This window comes from Prosopis cineraria, unplaced genomic scaffold (assembly GCF_029017545.1).
Source record: "Prosopis cineraria cultivar Desert tree isolate PC_DT_omini unplaced genomic scaffold, ASM2901754v1 PC9, whole genome shotgun sequence".
Taxonomy (NCBI): domain Eukaryota; kingdom Viridiplantae; phylum Streptophyta; class Magnoliopsida; order Fabales; family Fabaceae; genus Prosopis; species Prosopis cineraria.
In genome coordinates this window covers 15,157,616-15,183,235 of record NW_026555340.1, presented here as the reverse complement: position 1 = coordinate 15,183,235, position 25,620 = coordinate 15,157,616, and positions in this window count along the sequence as shown.

Genomic DNA, 25,620 nt, shown 5'->3' with positions numbered 1-25,620 from the left:
ACAATCAACTGAAATGCTTTTTTTTTAATTATATGCTAACTAGTACGGTACCCGTGCAATGTACGGTGTATTTTTGTAACTTAAAATAATTTTATTTTAGAATAATTTTATTTTAGAATGTTAATCAATACAAATGAAAAAAATTTACATAAAATAAATTACAATATAAACTAATAAGATAAGTGTAGAATTATAAAAATAAAAATTAAAAAATTTATTATGAATTTTCAAATGTCCAAAACCATGGTATTCTCTCTCTCCATACCTTTCGCCTCTTTTCTCCAACTCATCTACCAATCTTCTTTGCTTTGTTTTGTTTTCACTATAGTAGAAAAATTATCATAGTTGATCAAGTCTAACACCCCACAGTTATTGAAATATCTTCTTTGTAAACTACAATATACTTTATTATTTTTATTGTGCTGATATTGCAATTTTTTATTTTTTTCTTTACCATTTGTAGGTTTATCTAATAATTAGATAGTTTGTAATATTTTTCTCACATATAATCCATGAAAAATTAAGATTATAAGGTAAATATAAAAATTGCATGGCTCCATCTTTTCTATTAAATCATGTGAGGGTAGAAAATTTTTTGAAATACTGTAATTTTTATGATTTATAAATATCAACAAATAAATATTAATATATATTGAAAATTTAATTTTCAATGCAAACATCAATGTTTTCAAATCTTATAACTGAGATATTACAATATAAAACATCATCAAGATCAAAACACAAATTTAATGGTTAAGTCATTATCTTCAAATACAAATTATATATGATTTTAAAATTTAAAATTTGATTAATTCATTTGACATTTATAATTCAAATAAAAATTAAAATTAAACATAGATCATTAAAATAGTATTTGAAATTAAGATATTTGGATCACTATGAGTAAATTATTATGAATATACTTTTCAAAAAAAGATTGGTAAATAGATGCCCAAGAGCCAAGATATATGAAAAGTGAAAGAAAAATTACTTTGCGTTGATGTGCAAAACCATGTCAATATATATCTTCCTCTTCATTCAATTTTAATATACCTGTAGAGTTGTAAAATAATTAACAAATCATCATACAATTTACAATAAATATTTCAAAAACTAAAAATTAAATTATATGAAATCATAACTTCATGAAAATAGAGCAAAGTAAGTTTTTTCAGTTCTATTGCTTATGAAATATAGATTTAGAATGATAGAGAAAAATTCAGTAAAAAAAATTACAAAATGCACGCTTATGTAAAATTACCTGGTATCTACCATGAATATGAGATATATCAAAAATTGAATTGCTCTTTCGATATCTACAAGCACATAACAACCTCATCACACCATTGATTAGGAATGAAAAATCATCATAAAAAATGACACAAGGGGTGAGAGGGCAATGGTGATGAAGGGAGAAGCCAAAGATAATGAGAGTTTTGTGATTTTGTTTATCTTGATGAGAGAATGGAGCAATTGAATGATATTAAGATTGAAAGAAAATCTTGTGTGCTTTATAACTGCTCAATGTGATCATGTATTTATGTAATTAAAATTTTAAAACTAAAAATAAGAAAAAAAAATTATGGGAAGTTATGATGATAGGAGAGTGGGAGAGAAATGAGGGAAAATAGAAATTAAAATAACTCATTTAATTTTAAATATAATACTTTTTTAATATTTAAAAAGATTTGATAGAAAATCTAATATGCATGTTGAAATTGTATATTTTAGGTGGTGAAGAAGTTGGAAAGCTATGATAATGGATAAAATCACGAGAGAGAAAATTTAGAGATAAAAGGAAGTGATTTCTACAATTTAAGATAATATTGTCATCATCTATAAAAAAATTGGTATTATGTAAAAAATATTTTTAGAAATTAATGTTGACATGGATAACTTATAAATATTTTATTAATTCATACATTTATCATTCAGTTTTTATTTGCTTATTTATATGATTTAATTTGCAAAAAATCATTTAAATTATTATTCATAAAATTATCATACCAATTCAAAATTTTTCAAAAAATAAAAATATTCAAAAAGTTATATTTGAGATCATGAGAGAAAATATCAAAGATAAAATTTTAAATTGTGAAATAGTTAAAAAATTATATTTGAGATTTTGAGATCATAGGAGAGAAGTTACATTTTTAAATTATAATATTATAAATTAAAAAAATATTTTTAAAAATTAATAATTATGTAAATAGTATAGAATTATAATATTAAAAAAATTCATACGTGTGAAACTTGAAAAAGTATTTCTGATTTATCTATTATATATATATATATATATTCTCACCAAATTTTATGTGAATCATGGATCTAAAAAGTTATCAGAATGATAGAATAATCTAAATAACTATCCATATTTGAATTTAATTATATGCATGAATTAAAAAAATTACAAATTAAATCATAGAGTAAGAAGATTATTAGAATAATAGGATACTGAATAGCTAACCATATCTAAAAGAGAAATCACGGGGTTAGGAAATTATTTGATCATGGGTTAAGAAGTTATTGGAATGAATAATGTAAATAACTATCCATATTTAAATTTAATTATATGCATGAATTAAAAAAATAAAAAAACTAAATTGTAGAGTAAGGAAGTTATTAAAATGATAGAATACTGAATAACTAACCATATTTAAAAGAAGAATCGTGGGATTAGGAAATTGTTAGATCTTGGGTTAAGAAGTTACTGAAATGAAGGAATAAAAATAAATTATATTCATGAATTAAAAATAATTTTATAAACGAAATCTTACATGGCTTTTTGAAATTCTAGTATTTGAAGAAAATGACACTCTCATCTATAAAGATGTGCTTGTTATCCTTATATATATATATATATATATATGGTTTGATAGTACTGTTCCATGAAAGCAATGAAGGAAGTGAAATAATTTTCTTCGATGGGACTGAAATGTAAGACCACATTGAATGGAGGTCCCGTTTGAAGATGATTCCTAACTATTTTTAAGCATTACTCTATTCTACCATTTATGCAAGCTATTTTGCTTCTGTTTTATTGTTTCTCATGACTTTGAGCTCTTCAACCCCCTTCCTTTCGAATTACTGCAAACTTATTTACTGTAAATTAATTTCTTTTTATTAATTAATCTTTTTATAAAGAAAAAGATTATAAAAATAAAATAAAGGTTGAACAGTGCAATTCATGTGAGGATGGAAATTAAACTAAAATTTTTGAGAACGAAATGATCACATCATCATGACATATCATTGTAATTTGAAAAAAAAAAATTAAGAAGCTGAGTTATTATAAGTGATGAAAGTTGTAATTTTTTATAAAAATAATATTTCTTATTTATAACCTCTTGAAGTCTTGAACCTGATAATATTTAAATTTTATTTAAGAATATTAAATATCATATATTTGTATATATGTGAGTGTCACAAGGGCATGGATCCACATGAAAAACATGTTGGCTTTAAGCTCATCTATTTTTTGGTAATTTGAAATCAAAATCTCTCTAGTTATAAAGAGAAAACATTTTGGCCTCATGATTTTTTTTCTCCTTTACTTTTTCTTCTTAACATTTTTTTCTCATATTTTCTTTCTCAATTTCGTCTTTCCCTTATTCTTCTCTATCCAAAGATTAGTAAGGCTTGCTCTAATCCTTCTACTAAATGTTTGTGCTCCTTCCATTTCAAATATAATACATATTAAAAAAAAACCACATACTTCACTAGATACTGACATTTCGCAATTTTTAATTAGAAGAATTTTTTTATTGCAACGCCCCTATGAAAATATTAAGATTAATTTTAGAAAAAAATTTTGCTAACAACAATGACCAGTGATTAGCATTACATAAAGGTTAAATTAAAAAATATTACATTTTAATTATTTAACTGTCAATCTTGATTCGTGAATTTTAATTATGAACTCTTAAGTGCCCATTTGGATAATATTAATAATCAATTTTAGAAGCTAAAATTATGATTTTTTGAAAATATATTCAAATTTTAAGCACATATGTCATATGTTAAAATCAATTATAAACTCAAAATCATGTTTTTTTTAAAATATCTAAGCACTCATTATATATGTCTAAATTAATTATAAAGCAAAATCTTAATTTTTTTAAAAAATTCAACTACCTATATATATATATATATATATATGTCAAAATCAATTATGAACCAAAAAACATGATTTATAAAATAGGGTTTGTATTATTTTTGGATAAATTTTTAAGGAAGCTTAATTGAAAAGCATTTAATGATAACTTATAAGATAATCATGGTTTTGAATTCATAGTTAATTTTTTCATGTATAGGGGTGGTTGCATATTTTCAAGAAAGCCATGTTTTTTAATTCATGATTGATTTTAATATGTAAAATAGTGTTTGGATATTTTTTTAAACAAATCATGGTTTTAGGTTTATAATTAAGTTTGACATACAATAGGGTGTTTGGATATATTTTTGCAAAATCATAGCTTTGCATGATTTTTAATTTTGCTTTTCAATTTTACTTTCAATGATGTATAAAATCAATCTTATTATTCAATTTTATAAATTAATTAACCACATAATATAATCAATTATATTTAAAATAATCATATTAATAATTTTTCAAAATCAATTTTATCTAACAGATATCCAAACATAACCTAAATTCTTTCTCTGAATCTATTTATAAATTATTTTTAATATTTTTACAAGAACCAAGAAAAATCATAAACCTTATGAAACCTATGTACAAATTTAACAAGTTACTAATTTTAACTTCTATTAAATATACATACTTTAAATATAAAATATTATATCATTTAATAACTCTCTCAACATTTAATAGAAATAAAAAGGTAAAGATAGACATAATAATTATTAGAATATTGTGTAAATATGATCAAAATAAATATACATTCTGTGTACCATCTAAATTAGGGAAATGATAATTGAGAATCTTGTAAGAATATTAATGACAATTATAGACATTAAATTATTAAAATTTTAATAAAAGATCATGGTTTTCACTTGCAACTAACAAAATGTGAATACTCAATTGAAAAAATTTTTAACTACACTTCATACTATTTGTAATATCAATTGAGAATTTACAAAAATTAGTTGAGAATCTCAATTTTTTGCTATTAATATATAGATAAACCACTTGACAAATAAAGTAAGTATACTTGAAATTATTTATAAAGTTAGTTAAAAATTTATGAGAATTAGTTATAAATCACAAGTTAATTACTTATACTTTTTTGCTTTCAATATATAGATAAATCACTTGAAAAATCTACTAAATACATTTAAAATTATTTGTAATGTCAATTGAAAGTTTATGAAAGTTAATTGTGAATTATAAGCTAATTACTTGTGATTTTTTGTTATCCTTTGGGAAATGAATAAACGACAGTTGAAAATATTTGTAGTGTTAGTTAGGAATTTATTAAAGTTCATTATGAATCCCAAATCAATCAATAAAATAGAATTTATTGTAAATAAGAACTGTAACTTGTTATTGAAATTTTAATAATTTAAAGTTTACAATTATCATTAGTATTCTTACAAGATCTCTAATTATCACTTTCCTGTCTAAATAAGACAAGAGTACTCCCTCAGTTTTTATTTATAGGAGAAACTATCACTTTTAAGTTGTTTTTATAAGCAAAATTATATTTTTCAATAAGTATTTATTATAAATTTTTTAAATTATCCTTTATAATTTCATTCACAATCATAATTAATATAATTAACTATCACTTTTAGTCTAAATTTTTTATTTTTAAATATAATTAATATAAGTAATAAAAAAATTTAAAATGCATGCTACAGTCTTTTTGTTTAATAAAAAAAAAAAACGGAAGGAGTATATGAGAATACGGTGTGTGTAATATATGGTGGAGGTGGCGTGCATTTCGTTGTCCGGGTGGGACCATAGCAACATGGCGCGCTCGTGATTGGCAACGACATTGCTCACAAGTTCCAAATCTGCGTCACGGGACTCAGTATGCTACCGACCACATATCAAAACCAACGCATCAAACAAAACGCTTTCACTCCCCTTTTCCTTTTTCCCCAACTCTTATCTTTGTCTCCTTTTTCCTCCTCTCTTTAATTTATGGCTGCTTGTCTGAATTTATTGAGCGAGGAAATGAAGTCGTGACTTCGTAGTAGTATTAAAAATTTAAAACTATCCTATAAATGAAAGGTTGCTGGTTCGATCTTACTCATAACTTCATATCTTTAATGTCTGCCATTCTATTTTTTTTTTTTAAAAAAGAATCATATGTTAAGTGGGCTACCTTCAAATTTTGCCATCCGAGCAGTGGTAGAGCCAGCTTGAGGGTGTGCATCATTTTGAGGAAAATTATAAGTTGGGTTTGTAAACTTTACAATTTTATACCTCTTTTGATATTTTGCCCCTTTTGAACTAAAAAAAAATTAGATTCAAAAACTTATTAAATATATAATATTTTAATAATTTAGATAAGATATGAAAAGCATAAAACCATATCAACCTATTCAATATAATTTTTTTAAAAAAATGGTGACAAAATTATTTATATTATTATAATTTTAATCCTAGTATAATTATTACTATTTTTGAGAAATGTTAATTTTTTGTTAAATTACTCTGCACCCCCTGACTTAGGATCCTAGCTCTATCAATATTATATCTAGATCAACCTATTCAATTGAACTAGTAAACTATGGTTTAGACTATTAATTCTTGAGTTAGTGTTTTAACCAGTTTAATGATCAATGCAGTTTTCAGTATCTTAGTTCTTTGTGTGAATTCATTGATTGAGCCAATAAGCTTGTAATGATATGTAAGCTATCCTATAATTAGAGAAGGTCAAAGGTTTGATCTTCTTTTATAATCTCTAATTGTTAGTTTCTGCCCTTCTAACTTAAAAAAAAAAAAAAAAAAGAACCTGTTGAGTGGGCTGCCCTCTAATAATACTTTTCTTGTCCACTTTGAGCTTCCTCAAATTTATACTCATTGACAAAAATATATTATATTGAAAAGGTTATTTTAGTTGAATTTGACAATATTTTATAATCTAACTGAATAATATTATATATTATAAATAAAAGTTCAACCGTGGTGATATTTGAGATAGGTTTTTTCAATATCTTTTATAATTTAAACTTGAACTTAAATTTTTTTTTATTTCATCGTGGCTCTTCCTTGATTTCTTAAATTTAAATTTTTTAAATATATATATATGGATTTTTTTAAAAAAATTAACCTCTCACTAAAAAATTAAATTTGGATTTTCACGTATAGACAGAAAAATGAGTGTCATTTCAAGTAGGATTTGATCGTTCGGCGAATCTTTTAGAATAATTTTTTTATTTTTGATAAAAAAAGTTATACTATTCAGATTAATTAACTGGATAGTCAAAATCGATTAAAAACGAGTCATTCTTCTGTGAAATAAAACAAAGAAAGAGGAATCCGCATCCATTTTTTAACAACTGTATAAATAATAGGGTTAATGAGCAAAATAGACCTTGAAGTATTATGCAAAAAGCTTCCTAAATTCTGAACTCTTAAAATGTATAAAATAGACTTTAAACTTTCAGATTCATAACAAATTAAACCCTATTGTTAATTTTTTTTAAGTCATTACTGTTTATTTATTAATCAGCACCATAGGCCCTAAACTATATATTATGCGAGTAGCGTCTTGGATCCTAAACTTTGAAATTTTGAGCAACATACTTCCACCATTTATGTATAGTACGTTGATTATTATGTAGATCAAATTAGTCTCAGCATGGTCCGCTGTGATGAATGCATCATGTAACATCCTAAAATTTTTTTTCGTGATTTATTAATCTAATGAAGGGTAATTATGGAACTTTAAAAATAATTGGGTTTGAGGATAGTTAGAGATGTTTATTGGTTTTGGTTTTAGCTTTTGGATTGGGTTCGAAAGTGAATTGGGTCATCCAAACTTAAATTATAAAGAGAAATTAGATTTTTAGCTTACAGTGCGTTATGTTGCACTGCAACATAATTTCATGAACCAATTTTTAAAATGCAAAAATTAGTTCAAAAAACAGAGTGTGAGACCTGAAATAGAGAGGGTGCGATCAAGAGAGTGTTTTCTCTACTAAAGCATCAACTCTTGAGTATTTTAGAGGTGTTTGAAGCTTGGTTTTATCTAGGTATGCCTTGTTTATCTCTTCTTCTTCCCTCTACACATTTTGAAAGTGAGATTTAAGGTTAGGAGATGATAATTTTTGGATTTAAAATTAAGGGTCAAAACCCATTAGTGTAAATGGGACTAATAGGAGTTGTTTAAGTATTTTACACATAGTTTAAAAGTTTTTACAAGGTTGTAAGCTTGGGTCATCCAACTTCGATGAACCCTAGACCTCCAATGTGTGATTTTGGATGGTTAGGTTTTATATTAGTGATTATTTAAGTTAATGGAAGCTAAATAGAATTAATGGGCATTAATAAACATAATGGTTATGCTTAAGTGCAAGAGATTGAAATTTTGGGTAATTAAAGTGTTGATTTATGGAAGTTGGAAGAGTGTTTATGATGATTTTAATGATGATTGGTATAATTAATTGTAGATCAATAATCTTTTGCACCATTCAAGCTTGGGTATAGCTTATGAAGAACTTTTATTGAGGGGTAAATCTTTGACATCTCAAAAGTTTAAGTTAACTGAGGAAAACTTAGTTTATATAGTTGAATATTAATGGATTCATATTGAAATGAATGATTTGAAACATATTTGTTATTTTAAACTCTTGATGCAAAATTGGCATATTTGAGAATGTGATATTCTTGGAGTATTATGTTTACTTACATATGAATAATGATGATGATTGAGATTATGTGAGTATGTACTATTTGTTATATGGACTGGATTATGTGAGTATGGATATGTGAATCCATATTATGTGATTGATGATTGAGATACATGAATATGTGGTATATGTGCATAGCATGACCATTAGCGGGAGTTTGCCTATAGAGAGGAGTAGATTGCTAAATCTATGGGGTATTGGTAGTGATCGTTGGAATCAAAAACTTGCATTGGCACCAACCATTAAAATTGAGAGGTAGCCCTTGTCCCATGATTGATTTGAGACTGTCTCACTTATTTTATGAGGGACTCAAACCTAACTAGTCTTCACCAGTTTATAAAGAGGCTAAATTAAGGATACGACATTCCATGGTTATTAGTATTGGGAAAAACTGAATTACACAAGTGAGTGAGTTAACCCTAGCTCAGTAGCTCTTACAAGTGAAAGGCTGAGTTAGTCCGTGAAGGGCGTAACCACCAAATAGCCACCGGTTTTATATTGGAGATAATCAAGAGGGTATAAGGTTGACATATGGTCATGCATTTAGTATCGCCCACATGATTGTTAGTATTGTGGTCCGATGCGGTTTAGGGGCATATAGTTGGTATTATTGCGACTCCAAGTTGTGCATTATTGATATATATATGATTATATCTTTGAAGCCCGGTCATATAGTTGTTATTGTTGTGGCTAAGGCTATATGTTATCTTACATGTTTATATGTGTATTTATTGTCAATTGCATCCGTTTTTGATTGATATACAACTATATATATTAGGTGAAATTTGGTTACTAAATGATTATACTCACCTCTCAATTCTCAATATTTTTAGGGCCTAGCTCATCGAGTCAAGACCGGGGAAAATGAGCCAAGGCATTGGATTGTAGAGTAATCATTTGTATGCTTCTTTATGTTGTTTTATATGTATTAAAATTGTTAACTTGCCAACTAGGAATCACATGAATATTTTTGGTACTACTTGTATTATTATTGTATCACACTTATGTATTTTGTGCCCCGAGTTAGTGGGTTTTGGTCGTAAACCCTAGTATAGGGCCAAAATACTTATGCAAGTAGGAATATGTGTATTTTGACTGGTTTGAAGTGAAAATAATTGTTTTGTGCAAGAAATTCTTTCCCCTTATATTTTATGTGTTATGAGGTTGAGTGGTGAATTTGTGATATATGTGTTTTTGGTTGAGTGTGGTGTATTGCACGAGTCCTATAGAGTCTATTGAGTGTGGTCTAGGGGTAATTATGAGTTTATGACACTTGCTTGTGATTTTGAACACCCTTGTTATGTTTTGAAAGCATAAATGGGTAAGTTTGCATTTTAATGTCCAACTTTTGATTGAAAAATGATTTAAATGTAAAACTAGTGCCATTAGTTAGAGCTTGGAGAAAGCTTCCTGTAAAAACCTAAATCACCTCAATTGGACATCAAACAGAGATTTGATAAGCGTCGAAAGTTCGAGTAGGAAATCTACCATGGATTCTACAGTTTATGCTGTAGCATAAAATTTTATGATGCAGTGTAATTATCCTAGAATCTTTTTTTTGTTGAGTAAGATGTCCATGCTTCTGTATACTTGTTTTGCTCTGATTTTATTATTTTTAAAATGATTGTATAGCATTTTAAATTTTGAAAACTTGGGATCCCATTTATGTAAATTTTACAAACTTGGTAATTTACTTGGGTTAGTCTCGTAATTACCTCAATTACGGAGTTAATTATGGATTAATAAGGGAGACTTTAAACATTATTGGCTGTAGCGAACGACCCATAATTTTGTAAAATGACATTTTTTGTCCTCTTTTTTTGCAAAGTTTTCCAAACAATTGGTATCTTATGCTTATGTATATTCTATAACTCTGATTTAGTCTTATTTTAAATAATATTATTTGTTTAATAGTGAAAACTTATGATCCCATTTGAAAAAAATTTAAGTATTAGAGGATTTTATAGATGATGGAAGCAAAAACCGACGACTTCATCAATGAATTTAATGTTAGATAGGGAGGCACAATGGAAGATTAAAATTTTATAGTCTCTATCCTAATATGGACCGAACGAACTCGTTTAAGTTAAGGTAGATATAAGAGTTACCTTTTTAATTCTTTAAAGTTGATACACGTTTAGATCTCAGGAGCTGACAATGTAGATCTACTCCCTCTATCGGTATCTACACGAACAGCTTTCTAACTCGAACAATGTGCTAGTACTCTTAGCATCTGTTCTTCTTTGAACGTTAATTTTTCTTTCTATAGGGTGTTTCGTGGCTCTCAGAGTATTTTTGCTGTCAGAACTTTTCTAACTCTCTCTGCCTTCATAAGGACGTCCCTTATCTATATATAGTATATAGATAAGGGTTTTTGTCTTCAACTTAAAAGCTCACGAAAATTTAATTAAATTTATCTCATAAATTTAATCTATAATATCATATCTAATTTGAATAAATTTAAATTATAAAACTGACATGATATTCTCTATTATTATGTTAGTTATTAAATTTAATCTATCATATAAAATTAAATTTAAAAACTAACATAAGATAATATAAGATAATATAATATAATATATATCACATATACATATTATATATATACCAATATAATATAATAAAATCATATAGAATACTGTTATTGTCTATATCTAAGCATTGCAATTATAAGAGCATTAGAAAATTTTTCATAATGAATATCATAAAATAATTGAACCAAAATGTATGAAGTAGAGCAAAAAAAAAATCTCAGAAGGATCTTATATACCAATAAAAAATTTATCATGTATTTTAGTACCTTTTTTATTAGGAGTAGAAGGAGATAGTATAAGTAATCAAGCTAATTGGACAAATATGTTTTTGATGAAATAATTAGGTTGTTATATAAATGAAATATAAAAGATTAGAACATCTTTTTAATAAAAACCAGATAATAAATATGTTACCAGAAGAAGTACAAACTATGTTAGAAAAAGAAAATCCTAGAGAAAAAAATAAAAAGACTTAAAGAATATGCAAAACCTTTAGAACAAAAAGTATATGAAATAAAGAAGGAATGTAATGAGAAATTAGATGAAATAAAACATGATACAGAAAGATTAAGAACTGAACAAAGCATGATAAGTCATAATATTTATAGAATAATGAAATATTTAAGAATAAACCCTCATAATAAATTAGAAGATGAATGGTATCAAATAAATATGATGAGAATAGTTGAAGATGAAGAAAATATAAATGAAGAAAAAATAAGAAAACAAGATATGCAAGAAAATATAAGACAAACAAGAATAGAAACAGAAAGAATAAAGAAAGGACAAGAGATAATGAATAATAATTTATGGTTTATACATGCACAAATAGAAAAAATAGAATTACAAATATTTGATAAAGAAAATGGAACAAATTATGCAAAGAAAAAGGATAAAGAAATAAAACAAAAACTAGAAGAAGAAATAGAAAGAGAATTAAGAGGAGAAAATAAAATAGATGAAGAATTTGAGAGTGCAAATAGAGCTACAGAAATTATGTTAGGAAATTATAATTATAAACCTAGAAAGAAAAATAAACCAAAACCTTAAAATAATGCAAAAATAAATATGGCACAAATAATAAATGATATAGAAACTGAATTAGACAGTCAATCTGAAGAATTAGAAATAGAATTTCAAAAATTATTACAAAATGAAGAAATAGAAAAAAGAGAAGAATTAGAAAAAATAAAACAAGAATATAAACATCTGATAAATAATAATTTTGAAGAAGGATTTGTAAATATGCAAAATTCACAATTAGTAATCCATGATCAACAACAATATGGAATACCTCAAAATTTTATAGCACCAAACTTAGATGATCCATCCTATAATAATAGAAATGTAGAATCAAGTAGAATATCTGAAGAAAATAGGGATGAAAGAATGATGGAACCAGATGAAAGAGAACAATATTATGAAACAAATTTTATAAATCAAAATAAAAAAAAAGTAATAATATACCCTTTATTGCTACATTTAATATACCAAAAAATAATGAATTTACACCCACACCATTAGCACAATATGAAAGTAAACAAATATCAAATTCAGGAGTATGGTTAGATTTAGATTGTAATTTAAATAATATTCAAGTAATAGAAGAATGGAGAAAAGCAATATTAATAGCATTAATAGGAAAAAATGTAGATGTAAACACTGCAAATAAATATTCAAATATATATATATAATTCATTCACCCTATATTACATTCATTGAATCTAGACATATTTTAGATTCAACAAACTTAGACATTATAGTTTGAGTTGGGCCGTTTTTGTGTGCGACCCTGTAGACCCATATGAAATTGGTAGTGGGCTAATTACACTATTAGCCCACAAGTTACAAGTAGCCTCTAGCAAGACATTGTAACTTCTCAATTTACATGGGGATCGATGATCCAATATAACCTATCATGCAACCATATCACATCCCTTTTGTCACGCGATATTTCGGTCAAGTATAAGACTTGAAATTGCCATTCTCCTTTACCTGACCATTACTTTCTCGATCTCTGAGTAGACTGACAGTAGCAATGGAAAAACCCTTTCCATTATAGTATAGCCATACATTTTCTCAGTCTTACTCATTGAGGGGCCCAGTAATATCTCTTACTTAATGTGAGGGACAAATTATATCTTGACCACTCATATTTCTCTGCATGAATATCACTAAACTCAATTATAGCATTTATGATCACCCAATCAAAGGTGACTTTTGACTAGGTCAAAGTTCAGTGGTCATCGTGTAGGAATTCATGATGATCTCAGGTCAAAGGGCTTAATGATATAGTTACATATGAGATGAGCTTATGACTTGTACCACGCAGCTTTTTCATAGCGGATCGGTCTAGCACCTTGTACTCTTTCAAGTGCCTATGAATTTAATTTGTATCTCTATAATTAATCAAAGTTATACTAGTCTTGTTTCATTTATGATCCCTTAAAGATAACTAACTAGGGACATTTAGGACAATCACTATAGTTTGTCCAGGGATACAGTTATCATATTGAACATACAATTGTTATGATAACAAAAGAGAAAATATTAAATAACAATGTGCATAATACAATGATTGACCCTAGGGTATAATTTTCAACATTTAAAACCTAAATTAATCAATTAATTAAAATCCTCTAATATTTGAACTTTTTTTAAATTGGATTCCAAGTTTTAACCATTAAATAAATAAAATTATTCAAAATAAGACTCAATATACATTAGAGTTATAGAATATACGAAAACACAAGATACTAATCATTTGAAAAATATTGCAAAAAGGGAACAAAAATGTCATTTTACAAAATTATGAGTTGTTCGCTACAGCCAACGATGTGTTCACCATAGTGAATCACGTTGAGGCTAATTTGGTCTACATAATAGTCAACATTTTATACATAAATGGTGAGATTAATTTGCTCAAAAATTTAAAATTTAGGGTAGCGCTAATAATAAATAAACAGTAACGACATTAAATTAACGGTAAGATTTAATTTGCTATAAATTTAAAAGTTTAGAGTCCCTTTTACATATCTTAAGAATTCAGGGTACAGGGCACTTTTTGTGTAATATTTTAGGATCCATTTTTCTTATTAACCCTAAATAATATAAAAATAGTTTTCTATTAATCTACATTAATAAATATGTTATTGTAAAATATAATAGTGATACTGTAAATTTATTCTATTGGAATAGAAGATACTGTAAATTTATTGGATAATTATTGTTCATTTTACTTAAAATTTTTGGCTTTCGGCAGTGTATAAATTTAGCTACCCCTACAATATATGGGTCTTTTTTCCTACTCAGATCCCATTATAGAATTTCGTCAACTTATATTAAGAATTATATTATATTAATAATATTTCATTGAAAATCATATATCAAATTAATTTTAATTTAGAATCAAAACATTAATAATCAAATGCAAATGCATTTTTTTGGTAAACTTCAAGTGAATTTTTGGTTAGTAAAATGTTATGAGTCAATATTACCAATTAGATCAACTTTTGTTGGTTAATCAAATGCAATTACTTTTTTTTTTAACAATTAAAAGTTTAGATGATTTAGGTCTTCAGTCTCACCAAGACCAAGATAAGTTTTCAAACTCAAAAAACTTACAAATTACTCATCAGCAAGATCCTCACATCAATAGTAAGATTTGATTTCACGATCTTGTGGATTATGAGCCATATTTGTTGGTTCAAATGCAATTATTTAATTATCTTTTCTGTTTAATTTTCTTATGGACAAATTAGGGGCAAAACCAGGTTTTAGAGTGAATGGGATCGAGATTAAAATTTTTTCATATATGTATCATGCATCATCTAATTTTTTTTCATAATTCTACATTAAATTTTAGATGATTGAAAAAACTTGTTTAAATGCATGATTATATAATAACAGGGTTATTCAACAATTTTCTACAGTATTGATTATATAATACTAGTAATTTGTAATAGAGAGGGGGAAGAGAAAATGATAAAAAAAATACCTTCAAAATATGTAAATAACAATTAAAAAACACGAAATGTGGTAATTATTATTTAATTTTTAAAAATTTGTTTGATATTTTGATGTTTGATAAAATAATATATTTGCCTTCAATGACTACTATTATAAAAATTATTATTTTAATTGGGTTATTGATTAAAATAAAATAGAAAATAACTACATTCATTTACAAATTTGTTAATCAATAAAAATATGACTACAATAATCATTTTTTACAAAGGAAATAGTCATTTTCTAATCTATTTATAAATCATAAATTTGCAAAGTAGTCATTTTTTATCATATGTTGGTCAATAACACAATTAAAATAATCATTTTCTATAACAGTCATCCAAAGTAAATATGCCTTTGAAGACGAAATAATAATTATAATATTTTGTGATACTTAATTGTTGAGGAGAATCGCACTTCACACCTTAAAAGTAGAGAAATTACACTGCATGTCTAAAAAAATTTAGGTAATACATTGTAGGTCCAAAAGTTCTTGTTGTAATTTTGCTTGAGGGTAAAAGTATAATTTTAGCCTTAATCAAAATGAAAGAAATGAATTGAAATTGGTGGAATGATCAAATTGACACACATGAACATTCAGTTTAGAATTCATGGATATCGTATTGTGTATCTATGAACATTGTATTGTACATTGTTTATATAACTTATACATTTTATTAAACTTACTGATCAATCGGACACACATGAACATTGTGTTGAGAATTCATAAACACTGTGTTGAGAATCTATAAATATCGTGTTGTAAACCTATGGATATTGTATTGCACATGCTCTGTGTGAGTATTTTAATTAACCTACATATCAACTAGATATACATAAATATTATATTGAGAATTTATGAAAATTTTATTATGCATCCATATACATTATGTTGTACATTGTTTGTATAACTTGTTCATTTTATTAAACCTACTGATCAACTTGATACGCATGGACATTCAATTGAGAATACATGAATATTGTGTTATATTTTATGGAAATTGTGTTCTACATTATTCACGTAACTTGTACATTTTATTAAATTTATTGATCAATTGAATATGCATGGACATCATGTTGAAAATTCATAAATATTGTGTTGAGAATGTATGAACATCGTGTTATCCGCCTTTGGATATTGTGTTGTACATACTTTATGTGACTTGTATATTTTAATTAACTTATAGATCAACTAGATACATATGGACACTATGTTGAGAATTTATGAACATCGTGTTGTGTTTTGTGGATGAGGTTTCATATAGGTTCTGAGTTTTAAATCACACAAGAGCAAAATTATATTTTTGCTCTTAAAAAAATTGCAACATGAACCCCTAGACTTGTAGTACATTACCAGAATTTATTAAATCTAAAATGTAATTTTATGTCTTGTTAGGGAATGTAGTGTGATTCTCTCTAGTTGTTATTTGAGAGAGAGAGAGAGATAGACTGTGTGTGTACGGTATGTTATGAATACAAATGATTGGAAACTCAAATATCTCTCATGCACATTTGCATTTGATATCTCCGTCGCCAGCCCGAACAGGATTTTTTTCATATTATCTCTCTCCTGTCTATGTCTGTCTATTATTCATATTTAACGTCAAGTGGCTCCCCACACCCACGCCTCCAACGGTCATTTCATGGACACAATTTTCAATAAGCTTTTTGTGATTTGATTTTCAGATTCCATGCAAATGATTTTTTTTTTTCTGAATTAAAGTTTTGTTATTGATGCTATAATACAAAATTTAAAATGAATACAGTATTTCTTTAAAGTGATTATTGTTTGAAAACAGAGGGAGTGTGTTTGTTAGGTAAGGAACTATGCTCCCTTAAGTGCAAGATCTTGAACAAGGCTACAACCAAAGCTTGAAGGGTGGGGGGCCGAATTAAAAAATAATAATACTCCTTCCACTAAAAATATAAGAGATTTTTTAAAAGGTTGTATATTTAAAAATGTTAGCTAATTTTAATCTTTTAAAATGTGTATTAATGTGTTTTTTAATTCCCTTAATAAATAAATTATTTATATTTATTTTTAAGTAAGACACTCTATTAAATAAGGATAAATATGAAAAGATTGTATTAGTTTGGATTTTAAAGTTGTAGTTGTAAGTGAAAGCCAAATTAAGGGTCAAGAGTTTTATCAATTAAATCTAACTTTAAACAACTTGTAGGCTAAATATGTAAATCCCAAATAAGCTCTATTACTTTCCTTACACTCCAATTAAACCAATTATTACTTTAAGTAGGCATAATTAACTTTATGAAAACTCCATATCATATCAAATGTTAAAAAAGAAATTTGATTGGTAAATTATAATTTTTTATTTGTAAATTGTGAAGCTGTAATTTTAAATGAAAATCAAGTTAAGTTTAACCTTAAACCACTCATAAGCTAAATATGTAAATCCTAAATGAGCTCTATGAATTTCCTTACATCCCAATTAGACCAATTACATTTCATTCCAATTAGACCAATTATAGTCTTTTTATAATTGGTCTAATTGGGATGTAAGGCTATAATTCTTTGTAAAATGTGAAGTTACAGTTATAAATAAAAACCAAATTAATATGTTCAATATTGTCTTTATATCCCATCATAAATTACATTCAAATTCTAAGAGACTTGATTGTAATATAATTTTAAATTTTATGAGACTTATTTGTAAATAACTTTACTGTACATGATTTATTTGTAATTTTTCTTATTAAAAAAATGTTTTATTATCGTTTTGGTATAAATTTTTACAATTTTTTAGATTATTTATTTTGTTTCGATCTATTTTTTTAAATGAAATTTGTTTGATCTATTTTAATTTGATATAATTTAACCCATTAGCCTCATGATTTGAATGTCTGTTCGCTCAATAAGTGTTTCATATGGCATGATGACAATTGTTTGATTTAACCAAAAGATTATAAAAAAAATATTATATAATATTTAAAAATATCAAATCTCAAATTGTTGAAAGCAACAATATACCTTAGCAGTGTTTTTCTGGAACTCATAACAATATGACATATAGCCTATTTCTCAAATCATGATAATGTACTGCGAGGTGTCATTTCTTCTGGTCTCTGCACTGGAGCTGAGGATAAAATCAACCCATGTTATGAAACGAATTACCGAACCCATTCGTACGAGATGGCCCAATGAAGCCCATATATATGTCTGTACTTGGGCTTCTACTCAAACTGGGCCTTATATGTTCTATTATATTTTGGATTGATCCAATTAATTTTTAATAGAGCAAAATTACATCTAAGTCCCACAGAAGAGAATTGATTATCAAGAGATTTTATAAAATTTTTAAAATACTCTTAAATCTCAAATCTTATACATTTATAACTTGACTAAAGGCAATGTCAGAGCCGTATGTATTTGAGGGGGGCATAAAATTACTTACATGGGGTATGGGTATTTATATTTTGCACCCCTCTTTTTTATATTTTGTATTTTAAACTCATTTCATATTACTTTTTAACTTAGATTCAAAATTAATTTTTTAAGCTCAAAAGCCTAATAAATTTTAGCCCACAATTTTAATATACCCAAATAATAATATTATTTTATAAAAATTAATATTTATTAAACCTTTAAGAAAATAAGAAAAAAATAATATGACCCGCGTCATCTGAAATCTCAAATTAGATTTGGGAAAAAAATCAATTGCAAAAAATCAATTGAAAGAGACTTTTATGCTTTGAAATTTGTGAAAAATTGCGTCACTCAAAAAGCATCCTCACAGGTGCCTCATCTTTTGCCCTTATTATATAAATATAAAATTATTATTATTATATATAATATTATTTGTTAAATAAAATTCAAGATACTTGATAATATTATATATAAATTTATCAATATGCATATTATAAAGGCAGTGTTTCTTGTAAAGGATTTGTGTATTCTGCTTCAACAGTGGGGAAATACATAATAATAGTAAAGTAAATTCTTATACTAAAATTTAATAATATTATATTTAGTAAATATATTTTTATAAATTTAACAATATTATATACCTGAAATTAATATTTACATTTTAAAAAAAGTAATGCCCTGGTAATTTGTAAAATTAAAATTAATTTTGACTAAATCATATCAATTTTAGATAAATAATATTCAAATATTATCATATTATAACATAATTAATTATAATTAAAATTAATCATGTTAATTAATTTTTTTATAATTAATTATACCCAATTGAAATCCAAACCTACCTTAAGATTTTTGCTTAAATCAATATTACTTATGTTATTTATTACTGATTCTATTCAAATTTTATTTTTAAGTTAATAAATGGTTATAATGTCATGTTAAATAATCATATAAAATCATATGTGAAAAAAGTTAATAGAATAATTTTTTTAAATAAAAAAATTAATTTACAAGTAAATAAAAAAATTCATGTATAAAAACTATACATAATCTATCTAATAAAATATAATTACTAAACAATAAATCAATTTATGAAAAATGACAAAAAAATCTCATTGAAATATGCAAATGACAATTAGATCCTCTAAAATGTCATGATTCTTCTCAAGTTCTTTGAAACATTTTCAACATTAATGATTTTTGGTGAAATTACTAAAATAATCCCATTTTAAAATAAAAAAAACTATATAAGAAAAGTTATAATTGCTTGTTCTGTTTTAGTTATTGATAAAAGAAAAGTATTCATTATTTAAACTAAAGTAGTCATAGATATTTACAACACTTGAATTTTAGTAAATAAAAAATTTGCATATGTAAGAGAAGTTGTAATTGCTTCTTACATTCTAGTCATTGATAGGAGAAAGTAGTCATTACTTAAACTAAAATAGTCACTGATATTTACAACATTTGAATTTCATCAAATTAAAAATTTGCATAGGAAAAGTTTTAATTATTTGTTCCATTGTAATTATTATCAAAAGAAAAGTAGTCATTATTTAAATTATAGTAGTCATAGATATTTACAATACTTGAATTTCAATGAATAAAAAATTTGCATATGAAAAATTATAATTGCTTATTCTATTTTAATCATTGTCAGAAGAAAAATAGTCATTGCTTAAATTTAAGGAAAAATTGATGAAAAAGACTCCACTACAAATTAATTTGCTTACAATGACTTGGGAAAATTTCTAATTTGAAATCCTTCACTAGCATTAATTTGCATCCTTAAATGATCAACTTACCCTAACCAAATCCTCTCCTCTCTCCTCTCCAGTGCGCCTATTGTGATCTCTAGCTGTGATTTCTACCTTTTCATCGATGATGGTGAGGAGTTCGTTTGCAAATCCTAGCTTCAAGCCTTAAAGGACCTCTCATTACACTCTCTCTTCAACCTCGAGACACATTTTGATTCTTCCACTGAATTCGCTCAAGTCGCTCTATTTTATTGCTTCATTGATTTGGATTTGTCTTCAACCTCCTTACACTCTGTCTTCAAGAGTCAATTTTTTGTTCCCTCTCACCTCTTTTGTTTCATAGGTAGAGGTAGATTGAAGTATCCAAACACTTTGGGTTTGTCTTCTCCAACCACTTGTTTAAAAATGAGTGTTTTTATTAGTTATTTATTATCAAATTCTTAGTTGAAATTTGATGGAATGGACCAATTATCTTATTATTGCATTATGTGAGGTTTTCTACTTATTATGTTGCCTTTGTTGTTCAATCATCAAATAGAAGTATATAATCATCATGATGGGATTATCTATTTATTTTGCCCCCTTGTCAAACTATCTTTTTTTACTTGTACTGCTCAGGTAGCTCTTCGGTGTCTCAGTTTGGGAATTTGTCCAAATTGGACGTAATTAGCATTGAAGCACCTTTTATGGTCTTGCTTGCAAGTTATTTGTCAATTGCAAGTTTCCGTGTATTTAGCAACTAAAGGAAAATATTTGGAAGATGAGGAAGAACTTGAGTTTAGTAGTTTATGGGCATCCCTAAGTTTGAGCTAGATCTTTACAATGCAACCCTTGTTAATTTTATTTGAAATAGGCACAAGTCTGAAAAATCTTTCTTTGGAGTCAAAGTGAATTTAATTATGCAAAATATCTGTGTAAGTTTTCCTATTAGTATTTCATTTGTTATATTTATGCTGTTGCTTCAGTTGTCATTGAGATTGAAGCTACTGCTTCATAGATTGAAATTCAAGAACACTAAAGTTTGGAAGATTTATGTTGATGTTATGCTTGAATTCTTAACACTTTATGTAATATATATGTTTTATTATTTTGATCTTTTTTACCATAGATGAATATGTGAAAACTTTAGTAACTGGTGTTCATGAATTTGTTTAAATGCTCTATATAAATCACACTTTATGCATAAGGAAAGATTGTTATAGTGTGAGGCCGAAAATTTTAGTGCTTGAAAAGGCAATTATGAAGAAGATTCCAATTCTGAAGATTTCAGAAGGTTCCAGTTATTATAAAGAACTAGAAGAAGATTCTAAGAGGATTCCATTAAAGAGGTTGAGCAAAAGCAACTAGATAAAAAGCCAAAATGAAAGCCTATACATAACTAAGTTCACACATATGAATTTCATGGTTCGAATGGGTTTGAAGAATCTAAAAGCCTTAAAGATCATAAGTGGAACAATGACTTACTGAGGCAATTATTAATTGCTTTAAGGATTATAGTTCTTTAGGACTCTAAGATGTAATTAAGTGGATTTATTATGTATTTTTTTGTTGTAATATAATGTAGTTTATGTTTTCAAAAGATGTAAAAACATGTTATTGTTTAATGATAAATGGATTTGTTGGTGTTCAATCATTATTCTTTATGCTTTAAATTAGTGTGATTAAGCTTTAGATATAACAACAGTAACCATTGAGAATATTTATTTGTGTTTTCATGAAAAATTAACAAATTTTTAGAATATTCATTTGCATTTTTAGAATATCCTTCAGTGTTTTCATGAAAAATAAGCAAATTTTTAGAATATTCATCTGCATTTTCAAAATATCCATAAGTGTTTTCATAAAAAATGAGTAAATTTTTAAAATAACTACTTGCATTTTTAGAATATCCTTTTGTATTTTCATAAAAAATGAGCAAATTTTTAGAATATCCATTTACCTTTTTATAATATCCATAGGTGTTTTAATGAAAAATGAGAAAATTTTCAAAATAACCATTTTTCAGAAGATGATTGCATTTCATTGGAGATACTTGCATATAAGGAAAGACCAATTGTATATCCTTGAAGTCATGTACTCGTAAGAAAATGGACCTTTTAGGAAGATCTATTGCATATGACGAGTGATAAATTATTATATGGAAGACTTTTGCACATGAAAGGAGCATACTATATATATGGAAGACTTTCTGTATATGCATGAAAGCATTCTCATTCATCAAAAGATAATTACATTCCATTGACAATGGTTGAAATAAGGCATATCCTTGATGTCACTTGCACTTGTAACAAAATGAACACTTAAAGATGATAGTTGCATATGATGAATGATTACTTGCATATATAGAATACTTTTGCACATAAAGGGCATATATGGAAGACCTTATGCACATGCGTGAAAGCATTCTCATTCGTCAAAAGATGGTTGCATTCCATTAAATATGGCTGTATATAAAGGGAATACCGGTTGCATATCCTTGATGTCAATTGCACCCATAATAAAATGGACATTTAAGGAAGATTGTTGCATATGAAGACTAATTACTTGCATATATGGAAGACCTATGCACATGACAGGAGCTTATTGCATATATGGAAGGCTTCTATATATGCATGGAAGCATTCTTGTTTATAGGAAGATGATTGCATTTCATTGAAGATAGCTGCATAATGGGGAAGATTAGTTGTATATCCTTGATGTCAATTGCACCTACAACACAAGGGACATTCAAGGAAGACAGTTGCATATAATGACTGATTACTTCTATATATTGAAGATTTTTGCACATGAGGGAAGCCTACTACGTATATGGAAGTCCTTCTGTATATACATGGAAGCATTCTTGTTCGTCGAAAGATGGGTTAAAACTAAAAAGGTCTTGTTAGAAAAGGTTAGAAAAGGTCTTGTTTAGGTTAAAACTGAAATATTGTTTACAATGTCTATGACATAAAATGGGCCAAATAATTGAAGGATCAAGCTTAATAAACGATCTAGAAATAGGGACAGTCTAGATCATGATAGAGTAGCTTGTTCAAATAAAGCATAGGTCTTTGAATCCCTTGAGACTCAGACCCATTACTTAGACCATTGTTTTACACAAAACCATAACCTCAATGGGCCTCGAATCTCATAAAATCATGGCTATTACTCGTGAATATCTTAGAGATATGGGTTGACAATTAACAATGAAACGCATTATGAATAGGAAGACTGTGCCATAAATCTCGTGGATCATGCTTATAGAATTTTTGATATTTCACAAACTAGTTCCAGATTTAGTGGGAGCAACTACCTCAGCTAAACTATTATAAAAGGAAGAGAGGGTCACAAAGAAAAAGAAAACACAACACTTTTCAAATACTGAAATTCTTCCTACTTGTAGTTCTTTTTTTTTAGATAATTTTGAGTTTCGTCTTTAGCCTTGTAACCTCTACTATTTTGTAATTCACCTTTAGCATTAATTAAATACTTGTTATTTCAATTCTTTTGTATCTTTTACATCTGGGTAAACTATAGTTAAGGAGCTTAGGGACATTTGTTATCATTAGATACTTAATATCTCTGGCACGCCTAGTACTTTTATTGTTCACGACAAACAATTTGTGGTATATCCGGTAGGACTTTATGTAGCAAGATGCCAAGGACAAGAAAAGATAAAAAGATTGATGAAACAGGTACTGGTTCTAGTGAGCTAGAAGGAAACTTTGCACCTATAGGGTTAGATCTATAGATACCTGATGCTGAGATGAGTGGACATCATGAGCACGTAGTGCCAATAATGACAAGTAACGATAGTACAAGTCCTAGTTTGAACTTAGGAAATGAACATGTGAATCCTTTGATTATCTTTAATGGTCTCACAGTAGAAGTGTTGCGTGGAATCCAAGACCGCATGGATAAGCAGATGGAAGAAAACTAGAAGTTCTTCGCTCTATCTCTAAAAATGTTTAAACTCAGAGAAAGAGAAAGACAATAAATGATGATACAAGCTTTACACAAGGGGATAAGAAATATAGCTGCATCTCTAAGAAGGACAGCTTTTGAATTAGGCTCAACCTTGGGGCCACATAGAGGACAACAATCAAGGGTTAATGCAAACATAAACCCTCAGGGTCACACGACTCTAAGGGATTATTCCATTCCTTATGTTTTTGCCATACTAATCCCATGAATAATCCTTTATATTATTTACAAGAGCCAAGCACGAATGGCCCAGAGGGCATGGGGGCCATCCCAAAATGACATAATGAGTAGCGGAATCAACTGATGAATGTAGAAACAAGACATATATGGGCCTGGATTGAGGCCAATTGGCAGTCCTATATTTTCAAAATCATACCCTAAACACATAGACCAAGATAACCCTTACCCTTGGGGCTATAGAATCCTAAATTTTACTTTATTCTTAGGAGATGGAACACATCAATACTCAAACATATTAGTAGATTTACTATCAAATGTGGAGAAATCACCAATTATGATAACTTTGCCAACTTAAAGATGAGATTATTCTTGAACTCCCTCATAGGTCTAGCATTCACCTAGTATACTTCATTGCCTCGTAACTCGATGTTTAGCTGGCTTGAAATGGAACAAAAGTCTACGTGAAATTGTATAAGGTATAACCTAAAGTTAGTATAGAAAAGCTTTATAAACTCGCTCAGTGAATTGGAGAGGCAGTAAATCAATGCCTCTTAAGGTTCAAAAGACTAAGGAGCAAATGCCATGCATCTCTTATAGAGGTTGAATTTGTCAAATTGGCCTAGGTAAGACTTGATATAAAGCTGAGGAAAAAGTTCCAAAGGATGGAGTTCAGAGACTTTTATGAACTTGCAGCCAAGGTATGTGGATATAAGGAGTTATTAAAGGAAGAAGATTATCGTCGGTGGATGACTGCATGTACATACTTTGGTGAGCTTGAAGTAGCTGTAGCAGAACTAAAAAATGCAGGCGACCATACTTTCTCAACCTTAATAAGGAAGGTTGCCAAAATTTTAAAAAAGCCTAGTATAGTACATCATGCATTTGATACCTAAAAAACAGAAAAAATCTTTGATTTCTTGTCAAAGAAAGTTCATCTTGTTACCTGTTGGTCATAAACTTTCCTTCA